The 20,348-nt window shown below is 34.4% G+C and overlaps 1 long non-coding RNA gene across 1 annotated transcript in view; it reads right to left on the bottom strand.

Annotated features, from left to right (window-relative positions):
• The window catches only part of LOC141279161 (uncharacterized), a 342,510-nt gene that overhangs the window by 100,133 nt on the left and 222,029 nt on the right, over positions 1–20,348 (bottom strand). The gene's annotated exons all lie outside the window — the stretch shown is intronic.

Genomic DNA, 20,348 nt, shown 5'->3' with positions numbered 1-20,348 from the left:
CAAGGACGTTTGTATAGCAAACAGCCTTGGATGATAGAGATAGTGTCTCCCTCCAGGGAAGAGGGCAGATTTATTTCTTGACCATTATAATAAAGACAATGTCTCCCTCTGGGATAGATTGAGCAGGTTTGCTAACAGTGCCTTATAAAATTGGGAGTTTCCTAAGCCCTGGGCGTTCCTCACCGCTGACACAAACCCACTGTGTATACAGCATCTACTTGGATCCACTTCTGCAATTCCTACTGCAATTCCCAGTTCCTGTGGGACTTGGCAGGGTCAAGGGAAATAATGTGAACTTAAAGCTCATTGCAGGCTGCTGTGGCATGAGCGATAAAGTTCGTTGTCTCTGATCCAGGAGTATTGTGTCTTCTACTAACACCAATGAAACTGTAGCAAGCTAACTTGTTAGTTTGAAATCAGGGCAAAATCCAAGATCCTTTAATGTTTTTCATATTGGGCACATCACAATCTTTCCTTTTTGAATTGTCATTTTTTATCAAATCCTCTATATTGTGAGTATTATATTGTTCGGTGCTATGTTTTGATATTCCTTTAAAAGCTTTGTATTTGTTAGTTATCCAGTTAAGTCACTTGAAATCTGTTGTATCTGGCTATCTTTTAAGTATTTTTAGATTGGTTCTAGAGCAGCTTTTAGCCTAGTACTAATTTATACCCCCCCCAACCCCACCCTGACCACCACCACAAGGTAATACCCTTCAGGAGACTCCACACAATACACATTACAAGATCTTCTTTTCAGGCTGGTAGCAACTTTACTTCCAGTCCTGTGTGAACTCTGGCAACTGTTCAAACTACTGTTTACCACTGGTTTTTTAGCTGGTCTCTGGGGTTTCCTCTAAAGCATGTGCAGATTATACTAATAGTATACAGAAAAAGACTAAGGAGGATCCCTCCACATATCTCCAGAACCTCTCTGTTCAGATACCATATTTCCTGTCCTCTGCCCATAAAGTCTAACCACTTTCACATCCCCAAATTCCATTCTGTCTCTTCAATTCAAGGAGACCACCAGGCTGTTTTTGTTTCCTGCTCTGTGACCTGGAAACTCTTTGCAGGTAATATGAAATTGGGACAGTTGTAAGGCTCATTTCAACAAGAAAACTTCTTATTTTCTTTCTGTCAGGGACCATGGTCCTGTGCTGTTTGTTGTCCAATTTTTAAAAATCATTTTTTTGTAAATTTTGTTCAGTTTTTTAGTTGCTTATTTGCAGTGGGAGACTATATTGAGTCCCTGTTACACTATTATTGCTTACAGTGGAAGTACATTTGCATTTCTAATGTTTGCAAAATGGAAATAGCTTTAGAGATTAAAAAATTGAATTATATGTAAAAATCATAAATACCTGAAGACATTCTGAGGAAAAAGAGACCAATCTATGATTTTTTCCTACATATTAAGTGTCATTAAAATGGTACACGCTTTGTGGATGAATAGTTAATTAAAGTATCAATAATATAAATAATAGTAACAAAGCCACATTATTTTATTACTAATTTTCTTATCATTATCATTATCTCCTAATAATTTCTGAGTAACTATTATGAGCAATACTTTTATTATGCGTAGTGTCACATTCAAAGATGTGTCTCAGTTCATCACATTCAAAATTCTACAAACTAGAACTTCAAATCTAGTCATGGAAACAAGAAAACTAAGACAACTTCTATCTGCTATTCATTATCTGTGTGTGTTTATGAAAATCACGTAACTTATCCAAGGTCAAATTTCTTCATCTATAAATGAAAAGTTTAACTAGATCATATTTAAAGTCATTCTTATCTCAGAAGAGTTATGGTTCACTTAGAAACTATTTAAAAAGCTTTATCTGTGTGCTCACTTCTATGTCAGGGAGAATTAGAAAAAAATGTCTCAAATACATACCCTAAAAAGGTCCCCAAAATAACTGCATTTTTATGTAAACGAGAGTGTCAACCACAAAACTGTGAAGTACTAAAATATGCACTACTAATAATCAGTGTAACAATATTAATTGGTATGAGTTGGGATTCTTATTATTATGGCTTCCCAGATAACCAGAAGATAGAGCTAAGAGAATATAACTTTCTTATTATACTCTAGGCATAATTTGGGCGTGACAAAAGAGAGAAATTCCTCTCTCTGAGCATAGTCTCAATAAGTAACACACTTTGTAACATTTTTAAGTGCAATAGTTTGAGACTAGTATTCTAAACACAATACTTTGAGATTAAAAAACTGTTAGAAGGGCGAATTCCACTCAAGATGGCAGGGATTTCATGCTTTAAAGCATTTACTTCTCTACTATAAAAACAAAACAATGATAGGCAAAAGAGAAAAACTGTCCTGCTGGGCTCAAATACAAGACATATGTTTTTGAGAGCCAGAAACAAAACAATGCTTAACTGGCTAATGGGACCAAAGCAGCAGGTGTGCTACCCTGTGGATCCAGAGATAGGAAATGTCTCAAGTTTGGCTCTGGTGTGCTAATGAACATCAATATTTACTCCGAGAGGGACATGGATTGGAGTCAGGCTCATGACCTGATGCCAGGAGGTGGGTAGGTTTAGAATTGGGCCAGCATACTCTATAAAGAAGGCTAATCCAAACTGCTTCCAACCTGCTGAATGTAACTATGACAGACAGGAAACTACAGGCAAAAAAGACAAAACTAAACCACATGACTAGGAACAGACCTAAAAACACTCCCTGATCCAGATTATAAAATCAGGCTCTGAACCAGTTGCCAGAGTGTTGGATTAAGGCAACCACAAAACTAATTCCAGAAAAAAAAAAAAAGGAAAAACTCAATGCTAAGGAAGGCAGCAAACATCAATATCAAAATAGGTGTGCACTCCAGGAGAAATTTAACTTCATAGAACAATTTGGCAAACTTTAACATAAAGATTTTAAATACTCAGAGATAAATGGAAGCTTATAAACTATGAAAGGAAACAAGAAATTACGAAATAAAACAGGAAGAAATGAAACAAGAACTATGGAAAAAGAGAAGTGTTATAGTTGAAAAGTATAATCACTGAAATGAAAAGCCCAATTTAAAAATAAAAAGAGACAGGACAAACAAAGAAGCAATCTTCGAAGTGAAAACAGAATTGAAGAAATCACTCAAAATACAGCATAGAGAGACAAAGACATAAATGTCATAAAAGTAATTAAGAAATAAATGGATATCTAATAGGTGTTACAGAAAAAAATGTTACAAAAGGAGTGATGGGTAATAGTTGAGAATTTTGCACAAAGGTGAATGTGATTAACAGATAAAAAATATATTCTCAGTATTAAGCAGAATAAATAAATAAATACAAATCCATAGCTGGTCACATTATAGTGAAACTGCAGGTCATTAAGAATATAGAACAAATCGTATAAAATGCCAGAGGGAAAAGATAGATTATTTTTTAAAAACTTAGGAATCAGTAAAACAGATGCTAAGTTTTAAAAACTTAGCATCTGTTATGGGGATGTCACTATTCAAAACAAACAAACAAACAAACAAACTTAGCATCTGTTATACTAGCAAGCAATATAAACAGATGGCTTCATCTGTTATAAGAAGCCATAAATCTGTAAAATAATATCTTCAAATTGCCAAAAGAAAAACCTGTTAGTGTGAAATTTTATACCCAGATAATATATCATTTAAAAGCAGGAACAAAATAATGACAGCAATAGACTTTCAGGAAAAGAATGATTAAACATTAGATTCTGCTGTTCAGACAAGGGACCTCAGAAAATGTACTGGAATAAAGTTTTTATATCAATAGCAACAAAACCTTCTTAAAGTCTTTGCTTAGTGTTACCTACTCAAAGTGGCCTAACTTGATAAATACCAAATTGAAACTAGGGGAGATGATGGGAAAAAGTATTGGAAAATGTTTATTGGGGGTTTTAACCATGTTTGTAATGTTCTATTTCTTTTTAAAAAGTTTAAAAGAACCAAAACCAAAAAAAAAAAAAAATGTTTTAACCAAACAAGAAGTCAGTGAAATGAAAACATTATTAGATTCTGATAGAGATGGGTGTAAATATGTGATGGTTTATTATTCTCTTTTCTTTCTTGTATGCTTTTCAAAATATCTTACTCTGCAAAAAAATGACAGTAGGAAAAGTATAAAATCAAGAGTTGGTATTTTCCAACACATTATTGAAATATTAGTGGTCAGTATTTGTACAGTGATCTGTAAAGAAGGTTTTCAGGGTGGTAAATGTTTTATGTTCTAATTTCTGCATCAAACAATAGCACATACCAAACCGAACCCTCCACCAAGGCCAATCCTTATTTCACTCTGTGTAATATTAGTCTCTGTCCGTCTGTCTAGGAAACAGATATGGCTTCTCAAACCTTGAGTTTTTGTAGTGATTTCCAAAGAGTGTTGACAAATTAAGGCTGCCATCCACCAGCCATCAGAGAATTAAGAATGATGCAGTGAGCAAGCAACGAGTGTGAGTACCTCTATGCCTTTACATGGCTCCAGGTAACAATCCTTTAGTCTTTGGCACAGGTGAGAGACTTGAGTATAGTCATAGAAAAATGATAAGTTAAACAGTGACATTAGGATGGAGGATTCTTTGGGAGCACTGTGAAGAAGATAGCTAAGCAGTAAGGCAGGTTCATTTGATGGAAAGCCTTGAATTTCACCTTGAGGATTTTAGACTTGTACATTTTATTTGAGTAAATTAAGCTTACTATATGCATGCATAATATTGTTAAACAGCAAAGCTGAGGTAAATACAGCCATGATAGAATATTTAACGGCAACTCTAGAAGTATACTATAGGGCTGTGAAAATAATGAGAAAAATAAAATAGTAGTTAACTGGTGAAATGAGTAAATGTTTTACATTAAGTGAGTTTTCTAATTAAAAATCTTATTTCTTGATTGAAGATAGATGGGGAGAAATCAAAGGATACAAATAATTTCATTTTTAAATCCATCCCCAGTACAATGAGATCACTGTGTGTTTCCTAGCTATGCAGGGAATTTATTGGATAAGGGAGGAATGAGAGGGGAGAGATGACTAGCTTAAAAATTTCCTAGTTACTCTGCCTCTAAGTCATCCTTCTTGTGAATTTCTTTAGAGGACAGATCATTTTGCCATCCCACAAGGACTAGTTTTATTCCAAGTAAGGAAAATGTTCTATTTCAAAATAAATGATGATATTGTAACAAAGTTTAAAAATTGCATATTAGGCAAATAGTTGACCCATTTAAACCAATGGTGCACTCTTAGAATATTTTTTAAAATGCTAAAAACTAATGCCATCTAATAAGAATTTTACAATAATGTATCTCCCAAGAATATGCCCAGCTAGTTCCATAGTAAATATAACTAGGAAATAGGTACTTACTCAGGTGTTTCTCTGTGAAGCAAGATAACTAATCTTCAGTATTTAGCATTTAGATTAGCGATGCACAATAGAACTTTCTGTGATGATGGAGATGTTCATTCTGAACCGTCCAATATTGTATCCACTAGCCACCAGTGACTACCGTGCATGTAAAATATGGCTAGCATGACCAAGGAACTGAATGTTTCATTTTATTTCATTTAAATAATTAAAATGTAAATAGTTACATGTTGCTAGAGGCTAGTGTATTGGACAGCATAGACCTAGACAATTAGTATCCAATTCAACTTTGATTACAGTCAAAGATGAACGAAGACAAATGAAAAACAAAAAAAGTAGTTGGTAGAAGTTAATTCCTATTCTAAAGACATGGAGAACTACACTGTCCATACCGTTTCAGGTCTTCTCATATGCTGACCTAATGACCATTCACCAAATTTATATGGACTATCCCCATTAGTAGTCAAAAGTGTACCTGTGAAACCTATACAATCAATGAACTGAAAATCTTTTCTTCCATCACACCCCTTGCAAAAGTTAAAAAGTGAATCTAGTCCCAGTAATGTGAAGAACCCAATGAAGACTCATAAAGCCATGTGTTTTACTGTGGTAATTCCCACATGTTACCATGAAAGGGCAATGACTCAGAAAACCAAGTCCTCTGGTGGAGTGTGGCCTTGCACTTAGAGGAGGGCTATTCGGGCCAGAATTAAAATTCATATGGTAATGAGAGCTCAAACGCTCACTTCTCCCATTCCCATTACATGCTGTTCTCATTTCTAAAACATTTTCTTCACAACTTTCTTTTCCCCTGGAAATAATTTCTTTGCTGGAGCCAAATTTCTAATTTCTCTGCATGTTTAACACATTACTCCATTTCAAAGTACTTTGAGAGAGTGAGAAGTTAAAGGCTAGAAATCAAGAGCAAAGTAGAAAATCCAAATTAAACAATCTGTTTAAGCCCAGTAGGTTTATATATCTTTCTTTCAAAGCTTTGTGGACTGTTTCCTTTGAATAAAAAAGCTCTTCAAATACCCACAAACCTTGCCCAGACACTATCGCAATATCTGGATAGAAATAACTCTCAAAACAAATCTGTGGACAAATTACTGCAATAAGTAGATTAAATATCAAATTAAATATTATGGTTTTATATCAGTTTTAATTGCTTATTGTTATCTCCATGAATCACGTGAATTTTAAATTAGAAGGTAAATATTTGCTCTTTGGTGTATTATTCTAACTGGAAAAAGAAAAAGCCGTCATATTTATTTTTTTAGTTTTATAAACAGGCACACCTCAAGCATTGCCTCATGTTATTAGAGGTCATGGGAAAATAATATCAATGACAAACAAAAAAAACCAGTGTAAGTGACTTTTACATAAGATTTAGTTTCAACCCAAATGTTTGCCCCTTTAATTCAACCTGTGCTCTCAATTCTTTTATGCAAATAGTTTTCATTTGACTCCCTATAGCAAATCCAGAATTTGAAAATAATCAGATAGAATACTGTGCAACTTAAGGTCCTGACAACAAGTACAGAAATGTTGTTTTGTGCTTGAGGAAACTGCACAGACCATCTGTGCATTGGTGGATCCCATGAAGCCTGTCAAAGCAGGCATGCATGAAGAAATAGACAGTGAAGGGGTAGACGTTCTCCCAGCCACTGGAACAGGGATCTAGGAAACCACAACATCCATGCTGGCCATTATTCAGATTAATAATTAGGCCCATGTGTTATATTTTAGGTCCACCTATTAAACTCAAACCCCAGAGAAGAATGCCATTGGGAGTTTTTATCATGAAGTCACTGTGTACTTCATGCAGCTTGAATTAAGAGGATAATTGAACAGAGTCTCAGGTTGCATTTGCATTGCATTCTGTGACACAGTGGATATAACATGGAAAAAGCAACTTATGCTCTTTTACCAAAGAGTCTTGCAATGTGATGGGTCCATGCTACTTAGGAACTTATTCCCAAAGCAGCACAGGATTTCTCCTTGCCTGCTTACTCATAGACTAAAACTACTTATGCTTAGTAATGCCCCAAACACCCAGATCTTGACATTTAAGTAAAAAGCAAAACAGTGAGTAAGACAGATTCACATAGCGTATACATATAAAATTGGAGAAGCCCTAACTCGCCCCTCCCCCACAAAAAATAGTAAAAATTCTGAATTTCCAATCACATCTGTCCCCAAGGGTATCAAATAAGAGACTCTGGACTTGTACTAACTATGCAGGCCTTACAGTGAATTATTCCTGGAACTGGATATGAATAAAGGGAATAAATTATGCACAAGTTACCTAAGTGAGGAATCTGCTGCTAAAGAATGGCTTTTAAATGTGAGAGTCACACTGTCATTCCAGAGGGCAATCAATATATTTTTGAGAGAATTATATTTCACATGTCCTGAAATTATGTATTTGGAAGTTATTCACCAGAGCCTATAACTAGAAATAATTCTTCTAAGGAAAATGGACCCCTACTCGTAACATACTGGGATAGACCTGTTAGAGTTAGCACACCATCATAAGAGCACGTCGTCCTTACAAGCTGCATATATGGTTTGTACACATTAACTTATCTTTAAATAATAACCCAGGATATTGATTCTTATAGTATTCATCCTTGAATTCAACCATGAATTGAACACAACTGAGTGTTTGCAACAGCCTATTGTAGAACCTGATATTTAAGAGGAAGAGCCCGATTTAATAAATTGTTTAGCAGTAGGGCTGGAAAAACTCAATAAATTATGTTTTACAAGTAGACGGAATACACACAGATATTGTAACTACTGTAAATCACTGTACTTCAGGTCAAGGTACTGCACATATTTATACAAATGCACTGAATGTTTAATGAATACTGATTTGTGACACAATTTGGGAGGTGAAGTTAGGGAAGAATATTATTGTGGGGAGATTACAGCAGATTCAATGATAGGAGTTTATCACACTGTAATCTCTTCCTAGGCACATAGAAAAACCATATTTCCCCACTTCTCACCCCTGGAAGGTTGAGCCAGAGACAGTTCTGGCCAATGGGATGTGATGGTGGATGTAAAGTAAGCCACTTCAAGACCTGGTGATTAAAAACCTCCTGAACAATCTTACAACTCCTCTTATCCTGCTATGTTGACTTTGGAGGTCATGTGTTCCAGATGGCCTGGCTGCAAGATAGAGAAGGGCCAACCAAACTTTATTAGACTTCACAGGAGTGAGATACAAATCTCTGTTTTACAAAGGCATCAGGGTTTGATTTTTTTTTTTCCTGCAGCATAAGCAAGCCTGTTCTACATAATTCAGAGAATTTCTCAAAATGCCTTAGAATGTTTTTAACACCCTCGCAAGCCTCTACTGCAACAGTGATACTTTGGCTTCATTTATGAGCAACTTACGAATTTCCAGGCTTTCTCATGTATATGTTAATGGCTCCCCATTTAATTTCTTGGGTACAAGGTAGTTATGTAAAGAATCTTATCATGGCCTTTGAGAGTTTACCTAATACCGTTTAAACAAATGACCAGGTTGAAATAATAATTCCTACTGGTTGAACAAAAGTGCTTTAAGAAGGAATTTTGGAGAACTAGCCAAGGAATTTTCCAGTTGCTCAAATTGCCCCTCCAGAGAAAAATAACAGAAGTAATAGCTGCTAAGTGGATTTGCATGCCAATGCCCACCTAAACCACTTTATTTATACTTTACTGAGGACATAAAAGTCACAGATATAAGTAGACTTATCACAATGATCATTCTGTAGTGTATAGAAATACTGAATCACTACTTGTGATTCAGGAACAAAAATAGGGTTGTAGGTCAATTAGACTTCAAACACAAACAGATAAACTCATAGAAAAAAAGATCAGGTTTGTGGTTACCAGAATTGGGGTTAGGAGAGTGGGGAATTGGATGAAGGTAGTAAAAGGTACAAACTTCCAGTTACAAGTAAATAAGTACTAGGGATGTAGTATGCAACATGACAAATACAATGAACACTGCTGGATGTTACATATGAAAGTTGTTAAGAGAGAAAATCCTAAGAGTTCTCATCACAAGAAACCTTTTTTTCTTTTACTTTGTATCTTTAGGAGATGATGAATGTTCACTAAACTTATTGTGTACTTATTTCATGATGTATATAAGTCAAATCATTATGCTATGCACCTTAAACTTATAACAGTGCTGTACGTCAATTATATCTCAATAAAACTGGAAGGAAAAAACTCTTATCAAACTCATACAGTTTTATTCATAACAAAAAAAGTTAAATATGAACATTTTTATGCTGTTTGTAAATATCGTTCGCTCATTTTTACCACAAAGCTGATCATGTCCAAGAATCACGAGATAATCTCAAATTAGCTGTTTTTTACTTCTACCATAATTATGTCATAGGACCTTCACCATATAGAATCCATAGTGCACACGGACCAGTGCCATTGCCATGTAAATCATTTTCAAAGGCATTAAGTATGATTTAAAACCATGAAATTATTAGAAGCAAGTTCTCAAGAAATATCTAACATATATACATAGTTCTTTACAGCTACAACCGAAAGATGAAAAGGGGTCACGCGCTATTTAAATAACTACTATAGTAACTCCGCGGCAGCCTCAGATAAGCTTCTCTGCTCATTAAAGGGTTACATTAGCTAAGGGAGGTGATATGTTATATATGCTAGATGGTTTTGTTGTATATAATAATGGGTTTTGTTTCTTTTAGTTCCTGTAGTTGACCATCAGAAGTACCTAGGATAGGATAAGCTCAGAGTTGTTCACTTTTTAACTTGCTTCTCATCTGCTTAATATTACCTGACTCAATTCATTCATGAGAAAGGCTCAGAGAGAATTTTAAAATTATGTTAATAGAGTAGTGTACTTGCATGCAACAATCTCTGTCCATAATTCACTGTGCAAATTTAGAAAAGTCACCTATTCTACCTATTCAGTTACCTTGGGGATAAAATGGTTTATTTCAAACCTAAAATTTCTAACTATAGATTTTTGAGTAACTATTTTCTATTTTGTTAGGAGTAAAAAGGAAAGGGTTTCATCTCCAGCATGAAACAATTAAGATTAAATTTACTGGAAAATAGTGATTGGAATTGAGAAGAAGATTGTAAATGAAACTGAAATCTCATTTCTTGGATGGTATTTAAAGAAGCAATCTAGTCTCTAGAAGTCTCTAGAATTGTTTAGGTGTGACCTTGCTAAAGTGAGAAGAATATTCAAGGTATGTTTCCATTCTGATTTCATAATTCCAACAAGCAATTTGATCTTTTTTCCTTTTCATGAACTGAATTTTAAAATCAACTGAGCCCCATTAGTACTAAACTGGAAGCTTTGGGCTTAGCCTTGGTTTTTTATACCAATTGCCCTGTAACATGACCAAGACATTCCCCAAAGCCATTCCCCTCTCCCTTTGGTTCTCATTATCTTTACCTTATCTTTACCTTTAAAGTTAAGGAGGTTGACCAAGATGGCCTCAAATTTTCCCTCAGCTTGACTAAACTTTAGACAGTCTTCCTCCTGACTCTAAACTCCTTGACCTGCCTCCAACCTCTGCCCTTATGTGCCCAGATGACCTAACCACAGGAGTCCCCTCTTCCCTCTTCTTAGAGCACTTATTATAGGAAACATGCAATTGTAAATTATTTCTCAGTCCTTTGAGAAGTATATCTTCAAAAACCCTCTTGCCAGTTTACAACCCAGAAATGTCTTTCTCAAGGACCTGGAAGACATCTCTTTGAAAAGGAATCATCAAGGAAGACAGTGTCTCTATCTCCCAGTCTCTGTGGAAGGGGAGGATCCTAATTCCAGGGGTGACTTGAAATTCAAGATGTGAAACTACCTCTTATCATGAAGATATGAAAGTTTACTTTTCCTTTGGGTAAAGCCAATTAGCAAACATTAAAATTCTCCCACCTTTTGTTTCAGTGTATTTGAATTTAGACTACATGCTGGTCCCTCTCTCCTCTACTAAAACAGCCTTGAATAAACTCATCCTTGCCTGTTTAACAACATCCAATGCAGTTTTTGCTTTAACAGGTTTACTAGACAGTTTCCAGGGCCCTTTTGCCAATTTTGAAATTTTATATTTCTATGTAAAAGATCTTTTTGTTTGAGTTGAAATCAAAGCAAGTAGTACCTATTTTACAGAATATAAAAAAGATGTGACAGGGCTTCAAATTTAGCAAAATTATAGGTTATCTTCCTACCTATATTCACAAGCACTCACCAGCAGACTAGACAATCTCCCCCACTGATCTAATATTCTTCTAAATCCACTCCCAACATTTGTAACACTACTACATCCCTTTGAGATGAAAGCCAAAGTTTTGCTATCATCACTGGAACTATTTTTTTCTTCTATTATACTGTCTAATTTCAGAATCATTAATAGAGTTTGAATTCACAAATGTGAGCAATTTAAATTTATATAAAAATATAGCTCACAACATAAGAATATAGTGAGGTAAGTAAATCAGCTGCTTTCCTATACTCATGGAAGAACAATTTTTCTTTAGTTAAGAAGAATTACAGTTGACTGCCATATAATTCATTGTATTTCCCTCCTTCAAAATTCACTGCTATGAGCCTGGCAGAGAGTAGTATTGGTTAACATTGAACTCTCATTGTATTACTCACAAAGTATTCATTAAATATTAGAGACCTCTCCTTCCCTTTATACACAAATAGTGTGCACAGTGGCCGGATCAAAAGGTATGTTTGTCAATCTTCCAAACATAATTTAAATAGATATATTTTTGCTCTCTTGTTAAATAAACGTGTCAATTTTACCTAGAAGGATTATAAACAATGAAAGATGATTTCAATAAAAATTAAAATCTAGGGCTTCCCTGGTGGCGCAGTGGTTGAGAGTCCGCCTGCCGATGCAGGGGACACGGGTTCGTGCCCCAGTCTGGGAAGATCCCACATGCCGCGGAGCGGCTGGGCCCGTGAGCCATGGCCGCTGAGCCTGCGCGTCCGGTGCCTGTGCTCCACAACGGGAGAGGCCGCAACAGTGAGAGGCCCACGTACCAAAAAAAAAAAAAAAAAATTAAAATCTTTCTGTCCCCATAAGTCCCTAATTTTTTCTCCACAATTATGTAATACAAAATAAATACATGGTGCTATGGGCTGAATTACACCCCCCCATCCCCATCACATTTATTTGTTGAAGTCCCAACCCCTAGTATGTCAGAATGTAACCATATTTAGAAATAGGTCTTTAAAGAGGTGATTAAGCTAAAATGAGGCCATTAGGGTGAGGCCCTAATCCATATGACTGATGTCCTTATAAGAAGAGATACACCGGGAATGTATAAACAGAGAAAGAGTCTTATGAGGACACAGTAAGAAGGCAATCATCTGCGAGCCAAAGAGAGAGGTTTACAGAGAAACCAAACCTGCCAACACCTTCGTTTTGGACTTCCAGCTTCCAGAAATGTGAGAAAATAAATTTCTGTTGTTTAAGCAAAAAAAAAAAAAAAAATTCACTGCTATGACCCTATCAAGACTGTCTCAATTTTTAATATTACCACCATCATATATTGTAAATATTTACTGAACTAATATATGAGTGAATAGATGAATAAATGGGAAATTTTGTGGTCATTTTCTATTATGATATATCTTTCTGTGGTAATATATGCCAATATATTCTTAGTAAGAACACATTTTGCATTTTGTTTAGATTGTTATAGAGATGGTAGTTCATTATTTTTCATACTGCTGTGATCTAACGTTTTGATGACATACCTTTCTTAAGTTTCATAGTCATCATATAATCTTATACATTTTTACATTAAAATATTCAAATCTAGAATAATATTAAACCTATAATCCTTAAAAATAAACAAACAAAAAGAAATCCTGCATGAAAACATCAAATAGTAAATCTTCCCCATCATTAATCACTTCATACTTTTAATATTATTTAACAACAAGTTTTACCTCACAAGGAGTGATATCCCTGAACAAGAAATCATTTTGGTGATTCCTAACAAGGAACCCTGCAGTTTTGTTCAGTGGTTATTCAGAGATTCGAAACTGCACTACATAACTTTGTGACAGTGTAATATATGATTCACGACAAAAAACACAATACAGAGAGATTTCAGGAAACTTAATTGACTAGAACTGCAGGTGACTTACTCCAGTGTTTATCACAGTCCCCCAAAAGGCAGAGTCTTCTGCTGCCTGAATACTCACAATGCAGTAATGTAACTGTTGTAAGGTGTGTGCTGGGCGCCAAATAATCAGAAGCTCTGCTTGAAGAGTACCTAGGCAAACATCAAGATCCTCCTAAGCCTGCCTTGGCTCCCTCATCTGTCTGGAACAGTTAGCACAGCAACCAAGGCAGGAATGATATGAGGGAGTGTGTCACGAGGAATAGAAAGCACTCTTGGTGCTCTCAGAGTTTACTCCTTCCAGCAAGCAGAAAAAGAAAGGAGCAGGCATTCTGTTGATTAGGAGGAAAGGAATCCTCATGTACTTAAAAGAGCTCCAAAGCAACTTACCGAGAACTTTTAAATATTCAAATTACATCAAAATGGCAACTGCTTTTTTCCCCCTAAACTTTGTTTGTTCACCTAAATCACAATCTGAAAGCAAAACATGGAATAAAGATCTGATCCTGGCAACAAACAGAAATGGGAATTCAAGAAAATGAATACATGAGATGAACAGTGGAAAAGTCATACTAAGTTGTTTACACCCTCATCTACAGGCTTTTGTTACTGGATTGTTTCATTACTTTAATGGAAAATGATTTAATGAATGTGCAAAGACTCTGAATCTGTGGCCTTACAAACTGAAGTACTTTTCTATTACTATGAATTAACAGAAAGAAAAACTTTTCCTCAACCATTTGGAATCCTAAAGCAAGCCTCAGTTTATTTGCTGCTACAAGTCACTTAGAAAGTTTGCTGGCACAACTGATCATGAACTGCTTCATAAAGTTTACTGCATGTGTGAGCATATCTTTTTTACCTCACCAGATTAAGGTGAAAGCAGTTTGATTCCTCATATGCCAGATGAGCAAAAATTTGAGTAGCCTCTGTTTAAATGTTTTAACTCGCTATAAATTACCTTAGATTGAGTGGCTTGAGGAAGGGGTTTCCTATGACTTCAACCTTGCTGTCTGTTTTCCCAACAAATGCTGCTGTTTCTTATTGACAGAGGGTCTGTGATGTCTCTCCCACCATCCTAGGCTCCTGTATTAGGGATATAACCTAATCCCTAAGGCATTTTGCCAGGGCTCTATATTTCTCAAAACATCCTTGATACTCAAGGAAAATACTGAAAAGGCAACTTGAGGATATCAAACTCTAAAATACTACACTTAATTGCCACTTCACAACATGGTGGACTAATCTCCATTTCTCACCCTGATCTTGTGCCATAACTTGAAACTAAGATTCCACTGAACTAAGATTCCACTGAACATTAGAAATATCACGGGGCTAACTCCAGGTGGCCATGGAGGTAAGACATGGAATGGGTAGTGTGAGTGGGGAAGACCCTGGGCAAAAAAGCTATTTCATTCATTTATTTTATGCACTGAACTTTTGAATACTAATTTTAAATATGGTGTTCTACATTTTAAAAAATAGTTTGAAACATGTTCTGGGGTACATAGGAAAAAACATTAAATGAATTATTGACACCAGCCTTATTGACAATTTTGCTATAAACTGTACTTTCACTATCCAGATGTCATCACAATATCCACTTAATTGCAACCCTGAATAACTTATCAGGAGCTCTAGCAAATCTTAAAAAATGGAGTTCATATTAACAAAGAGAATTCCATAATTACATGAGATTGTTTCTCATGTTAAGTTTTAAATAAGCTAAGGACATGCTGCTGCAATTATTTTTATACATAAATGAAAGAATACTCATTGATATGTTATTAATGAAATATTTCTTTTGGAATAAAAACAATGGTACAGTAAAGCAAACAACTATTAAATAAAAGCAAAAAAAAGAAAGTCTCAAGTATTCAGAGAAATATTTCATTAAGAAATAGCTATGCTGTAGATAAGAACAGGTGGCAATAATTGGATTTCCCATCTGCAGACTGTAAAATCATCTACAGGTTGGTTTCAAAAGTATTATAGCCAATATGTGGAAACCTGTCCATTTGCAAATTATGCCAGATGGACCCTGACCAAATTCAGAGAGCCATGTAGGACCAATACTCTTTCCGCATGTTTTTTAAAGTTTAAAGCAGATGACCATTCCATTTGCACAGCAAAATAGGAACTGTGAACAGTATGTAAGCAGAATTTATTTAGTTAGTGAGTTGAGAAAAGTCAGTTAATGACATCAGACCTCCTTTAAAGTCCAGATCCTAACAATCAAAATCCTCTGCAGATGTGGCCCATTCAGAGGTGATGATAAGATTGGCAATTATCTAGTTTTTAACTGAAGAGTCCAGTATTTCAACTTCTTCCCAGGAAATGGATTAAGAAATTTCCAGAAATGTATAATGAAGCATTATTACTATCACACTGTGACTTGGGTTTTCAGTATTATCACTCTCTATGTAGAACTGTGCCCTGTGCTAGTCTAGTAATTTTTATTTTGTTTGTGAGTTTTTATGCCTTAAAGTTGCTTCAAAGCAAAACGAGCTTTCTGCTCATCAGGAAAAGGATATCAACATTGTGTAGCTGCAGCATTTGTAATAGTCTGGTATACTGGCAACATTGTAGTGCAGCTGAGTATTTTCTTTTTATAATAACAAAACATGCAACATTGCAGTCTTTGTCTAGCTTCCTCTTTCTCATACACTGAAGACAAGAAATAAATTAAGGAAAAGAAAGCAAAGAAATAGAAGGGAAGGGAAGAGAAGGGAAGGGAGGGAATGGGAAGGAAGAGGAGGGAGGGAGGAAGACAGGAAGGAAAGGGGGAAGACAGGAAGGAAGGAAGGAAGGAAGGAAGGTAGGAAGGGGGGGAGAGGAAACAGGCAGCTCATAAAAGAGATATAAATGTAATTTGCTCTAAAATCCCTTAAAAGAGGGGCAAACAGTTTTGTTCATGAGGAAAGATACAGTAACACTGAAGAAGATGCAGGCTATGTACAAAATAAATGTATCTATAAGAAAATAAAACTGAATTAAAATGCCTTCAAATATCAGAATTAGTTTCCTTTAGAAAATTCTTCTTTCTGTCCCCAGAGCTTTGAGATGCCCTAATTGTGAGGAACCTCCTTCTGATGAATTAAAACTAGATGCTATCTCTTGGGAGAAAATAAATACAGAAGGTGGCAGAGCTCCTTCCAAATTCCTCTTTAGGAAAAAGCAATAATCTAGTTGCTCATTTATTTTAAGAGAATATTTTTTGATAAACTAGAAGCTTTATTCATCAAATAATCTAAATTTATTGAAAATATTCTAATTCCTATGTCATGTGACAGTATGGAAATAATCATTAAATTACACATAGTTTACACATAGTTTATGGATGAATGAAACAAATTAAATATTACACATAGCTTATGGATGAATGAAACAACAAATTAAATATTGAATAAATATAATGTGAATTTTGTGGAATTCTTTATACGTTTTACTTGATTAGAATCAAAGTTAAGCTTAAATTTTTAAAAGTTCAATATAAAAAAAATGAAGAAATCTTATAATAATAAATTCCTCATGGGGAATCATTCATATTTTACAGCTGTATTAAGATATAATGGAAGTATAATATAAACTAGATAGATATTCAATTTGAAAAATTTTGATTTATCATTATACCTATGAAACCATCACTGCAAATCAAGGTAATGAACATATCAATTGTCCCAAAAGTTTAAACAATCTCCACTCCCTTCCCCAGGCAACCACTCATCTGTTTTCTGTCACTATAGATTAATTTGTATATCCCAGAATTTTAAATAAATGTACATATATTTATGTTCCCTTTTTTCCTCTGACTTGTTGTAAACAGCATAATTATTTTGACATTCATCCTTGTTGCCTGAATCAATATATTCTTAATTATTGAGTAGTATTTCATTATATGGATATACTACAATTTGCTTATCCATTCATCTGTTAATAGATGTTTGGGTTGCTTACAGTTTGGGGTTACTAAAAAATAAAGCATCACGAAAAACTGTGCACCAGTCTTTGTGTGGACATACATTTTATATCTCTTCGATATAGAATGGGCAGGGGATGATTAGGTTATACAAAAATCGTATGTTTAAATGTTCAAGAAACTGTAAAGAATTTTTCCAAAGTCATTATAATAGTTTACATTCCTTTCGGCCAGTGTATGAGAGTTCGAGTTGCTCTGCATGCTTACCAACACTTGGTATGGTCCAAACTTGATTTTTGGCAATTCTCCTAGGGATACAGTGGTGTCTCGCTGTGGTTTAATATGCATTTCTCTAATGACTAATGATCTTAAGCATCTTTTTATATGCTTATTTATATCCATACATATTCTTTGTTGAAGTGTCTGTTCAAAACTTTTTTCCATTATTAATTGGGTTGTATGTATTATTTTTATTGAGTTGTAAGTTTGCTGTACAATATATTTTAGAAAGAAGTCCTTTGTCAGATAAATGTTTGCAAATATCTTCTTCCAGTCAGTAACGTGTCTTTTCTTTTTTGTAACAGTGATTATTGAAGAGCATTTTTTATATTTTTGATAAAATCCAATTTGACAATTTTTCTTTTTGTACTTTGTGTATCTTTTTCTACAGATATTTGTCAAATCCAGGCTCACTAAAATTTTCTCCTCTTTCTTCTGAAGGGTTTATCTATCACAATTAGATCTATTATTCATTTTGAGTTAATTTTTTTCTATTATTCATTTTGAGTTAATAGTGTGAAGTAAGGGTTGGGCTTTTATCTGTTTTTCTATGGCTATCTAACATCATTTGTTGTAAGTTTATCTTTTTTTTTTCCACTCAGTTGCCTTGATACCTTTGTCAAAAAACAATTGATCATATATGTGTGGTCTATATGTCCATTTTTATATCAATACAAAGCTGTCATGACTAGTGCAGATTTTTCATAAGTGTTGAAATCAGATAGCGTGACGAGTAACTTTGGTATTCTTTTTCAAAATCATTTTAGCTACTGTATTATATTTGCATTTCTATGTAAGTTTTAGAATCTGCTTGTCAATTTCTGTAGTGAAGACTGCTGGAATCTTAAATAGGATTGCTGAAAACTTTAGAAATGTTTAGGAAGAATTGGTATCTTATAAGACTGAATTTTCCAATACATTAATATGATATATTCCTCTACTTAGGTCTTCTCTAATACCTCTCAGCAATGTTTTGTAGTTCTCCGTGTTTCATATGTTTTTCATATTTATCTCTATTTGATGCTTTTGCAAATAGTATTTATTTTAATTTCAGTTTCCAATTTTTCAATGCTAGTATATAGAAACACATAGATTTTTTATGTTTTTTTTTTACAGGTTTATTGAAGTATAATTGATATTTTTAAAACTGCACATATTTAATGTATATAATTTGATGACTTCAGAAATATGCATGCATACAACTGTGATATCACCACAATCAAGGTAATAAACATCCATCACCTCCAAAAGTTTCCTTGTGTCCCTTTGGTGCAGGGGGTGCTTTTTGGTTTTTTGTGGTAAGAACACTTAACATTAGATCTACTCTCTTAAATTTTTAAGTGCACCATATTGATTGTTAACTACAAGTACTATGTTGCACAGCAGATTTCTAGAGCTTATTCATCTTGTATAACTATAAATTAATACCTATTGAACAGCAACTCCCCATTTCCCCCTCTCCTCCCATCCCGTGGCAACCACCATTCTATTTTCTGCTTCTATGATTTGACTATTTTAGATATCTCACATAAATGGTACCATGCAATATTTGTTCATCTTTGACTGACTTATTCAACATAGCATAATGTCTTTCAGATCCATCTATACTGTTTCAAGTGATAGGATCTCCTTTTTTTCTGACTGAATAATATTCCATTGTATGTATATACCACATTTTTTTGTCCCATCATGGACACTGGGTTGTTGCCACATCTTGGTTATTGTGAATAATTCTGCAATGAACATTCTCATTCCTTTTCATAAATTTACATATCTTGGAGAGATTTTCATACATTTACATATCTTGGAACCTCACTACACTCATAAATTAGTTCTAGTAGGTTTTTCATAGCTTTCTTTGCATTTTCTACATAATTAGATATTCCACAAATAAAAAAGTTTTACCTCTTTCTTTCCAATCTGTATGTCTTATATTTCTTTTCCTTACTTTACTACAATAGTTAGGAATTCCAGCAAAAGAGTAAAAAGAAGTGAGGAGAAAGGATATCTTTGCCATTGTCTCCATGTTAGAGGTAAACAACCAGTTTTTACCCATTAAATATGGTGTTAGTTATTGCTTTTCTTAAAGCTCTTCATCATATTGGGGAAGTTATATTCTATTCCTAATGACTTAGACTTTTATTCACAAATATAGGTTGGTTTAATCTAACCTATATTTTTTTCTAACCTGTTAATACGATTATACTGATTGATTTTTTAGTATCAAACCAACCTTGCATTCTTTGCATAAAATCCACTTGATCATGATGTTTTATCTTTTATATATATCATTGGATTCAATTGGATAAAATTTTATTAAGAATTTTTGTGTATATGTTGATAACAGCTAATGATCTATATTTTTGTGTCTTGTAGAATTTATGCTGGCCTCAAAAAATGAGCTGGGACATGTCCCCTCCACTTCTATTGTCTGTATGTATAGTATTGGAGTTATTAATTCCTTAAGTCTTCAGTAGAACTTACCACTTAAGGCACTTAGACCTAGAGTTTCTTTTGCATAAAGCTTTTTAACTACTTATTCATTTTCTCTCATTTATTTGGGGTTTTTCAGGCTGTTTCTTCCTGAGTGAGATTTGATAGTCTCTATCCTTCAAAACCTTTGTTCATTTCATACAAATTTTC

This window comes from Tursiops truncatus, chromosome 7 (genome assembly GCF_011762595.2).
Source record: "Tursiops truncatus isolate mTurTru1 chromosome 7, mTurTru1.mat.Y, whole genome shotgun sequence".
Lineage (NCBI taxonomy): Eukaryota > Metazoa > Chordata > Mammalia > Artiodactyla > Delphinidae > Tursiops > Tursiops truncatus.
The sequence above is the reverse complement of the archived record's forward strand: the minus strand, read 5'-3'. Positions and strand labels throughout refer to the sequence as shown.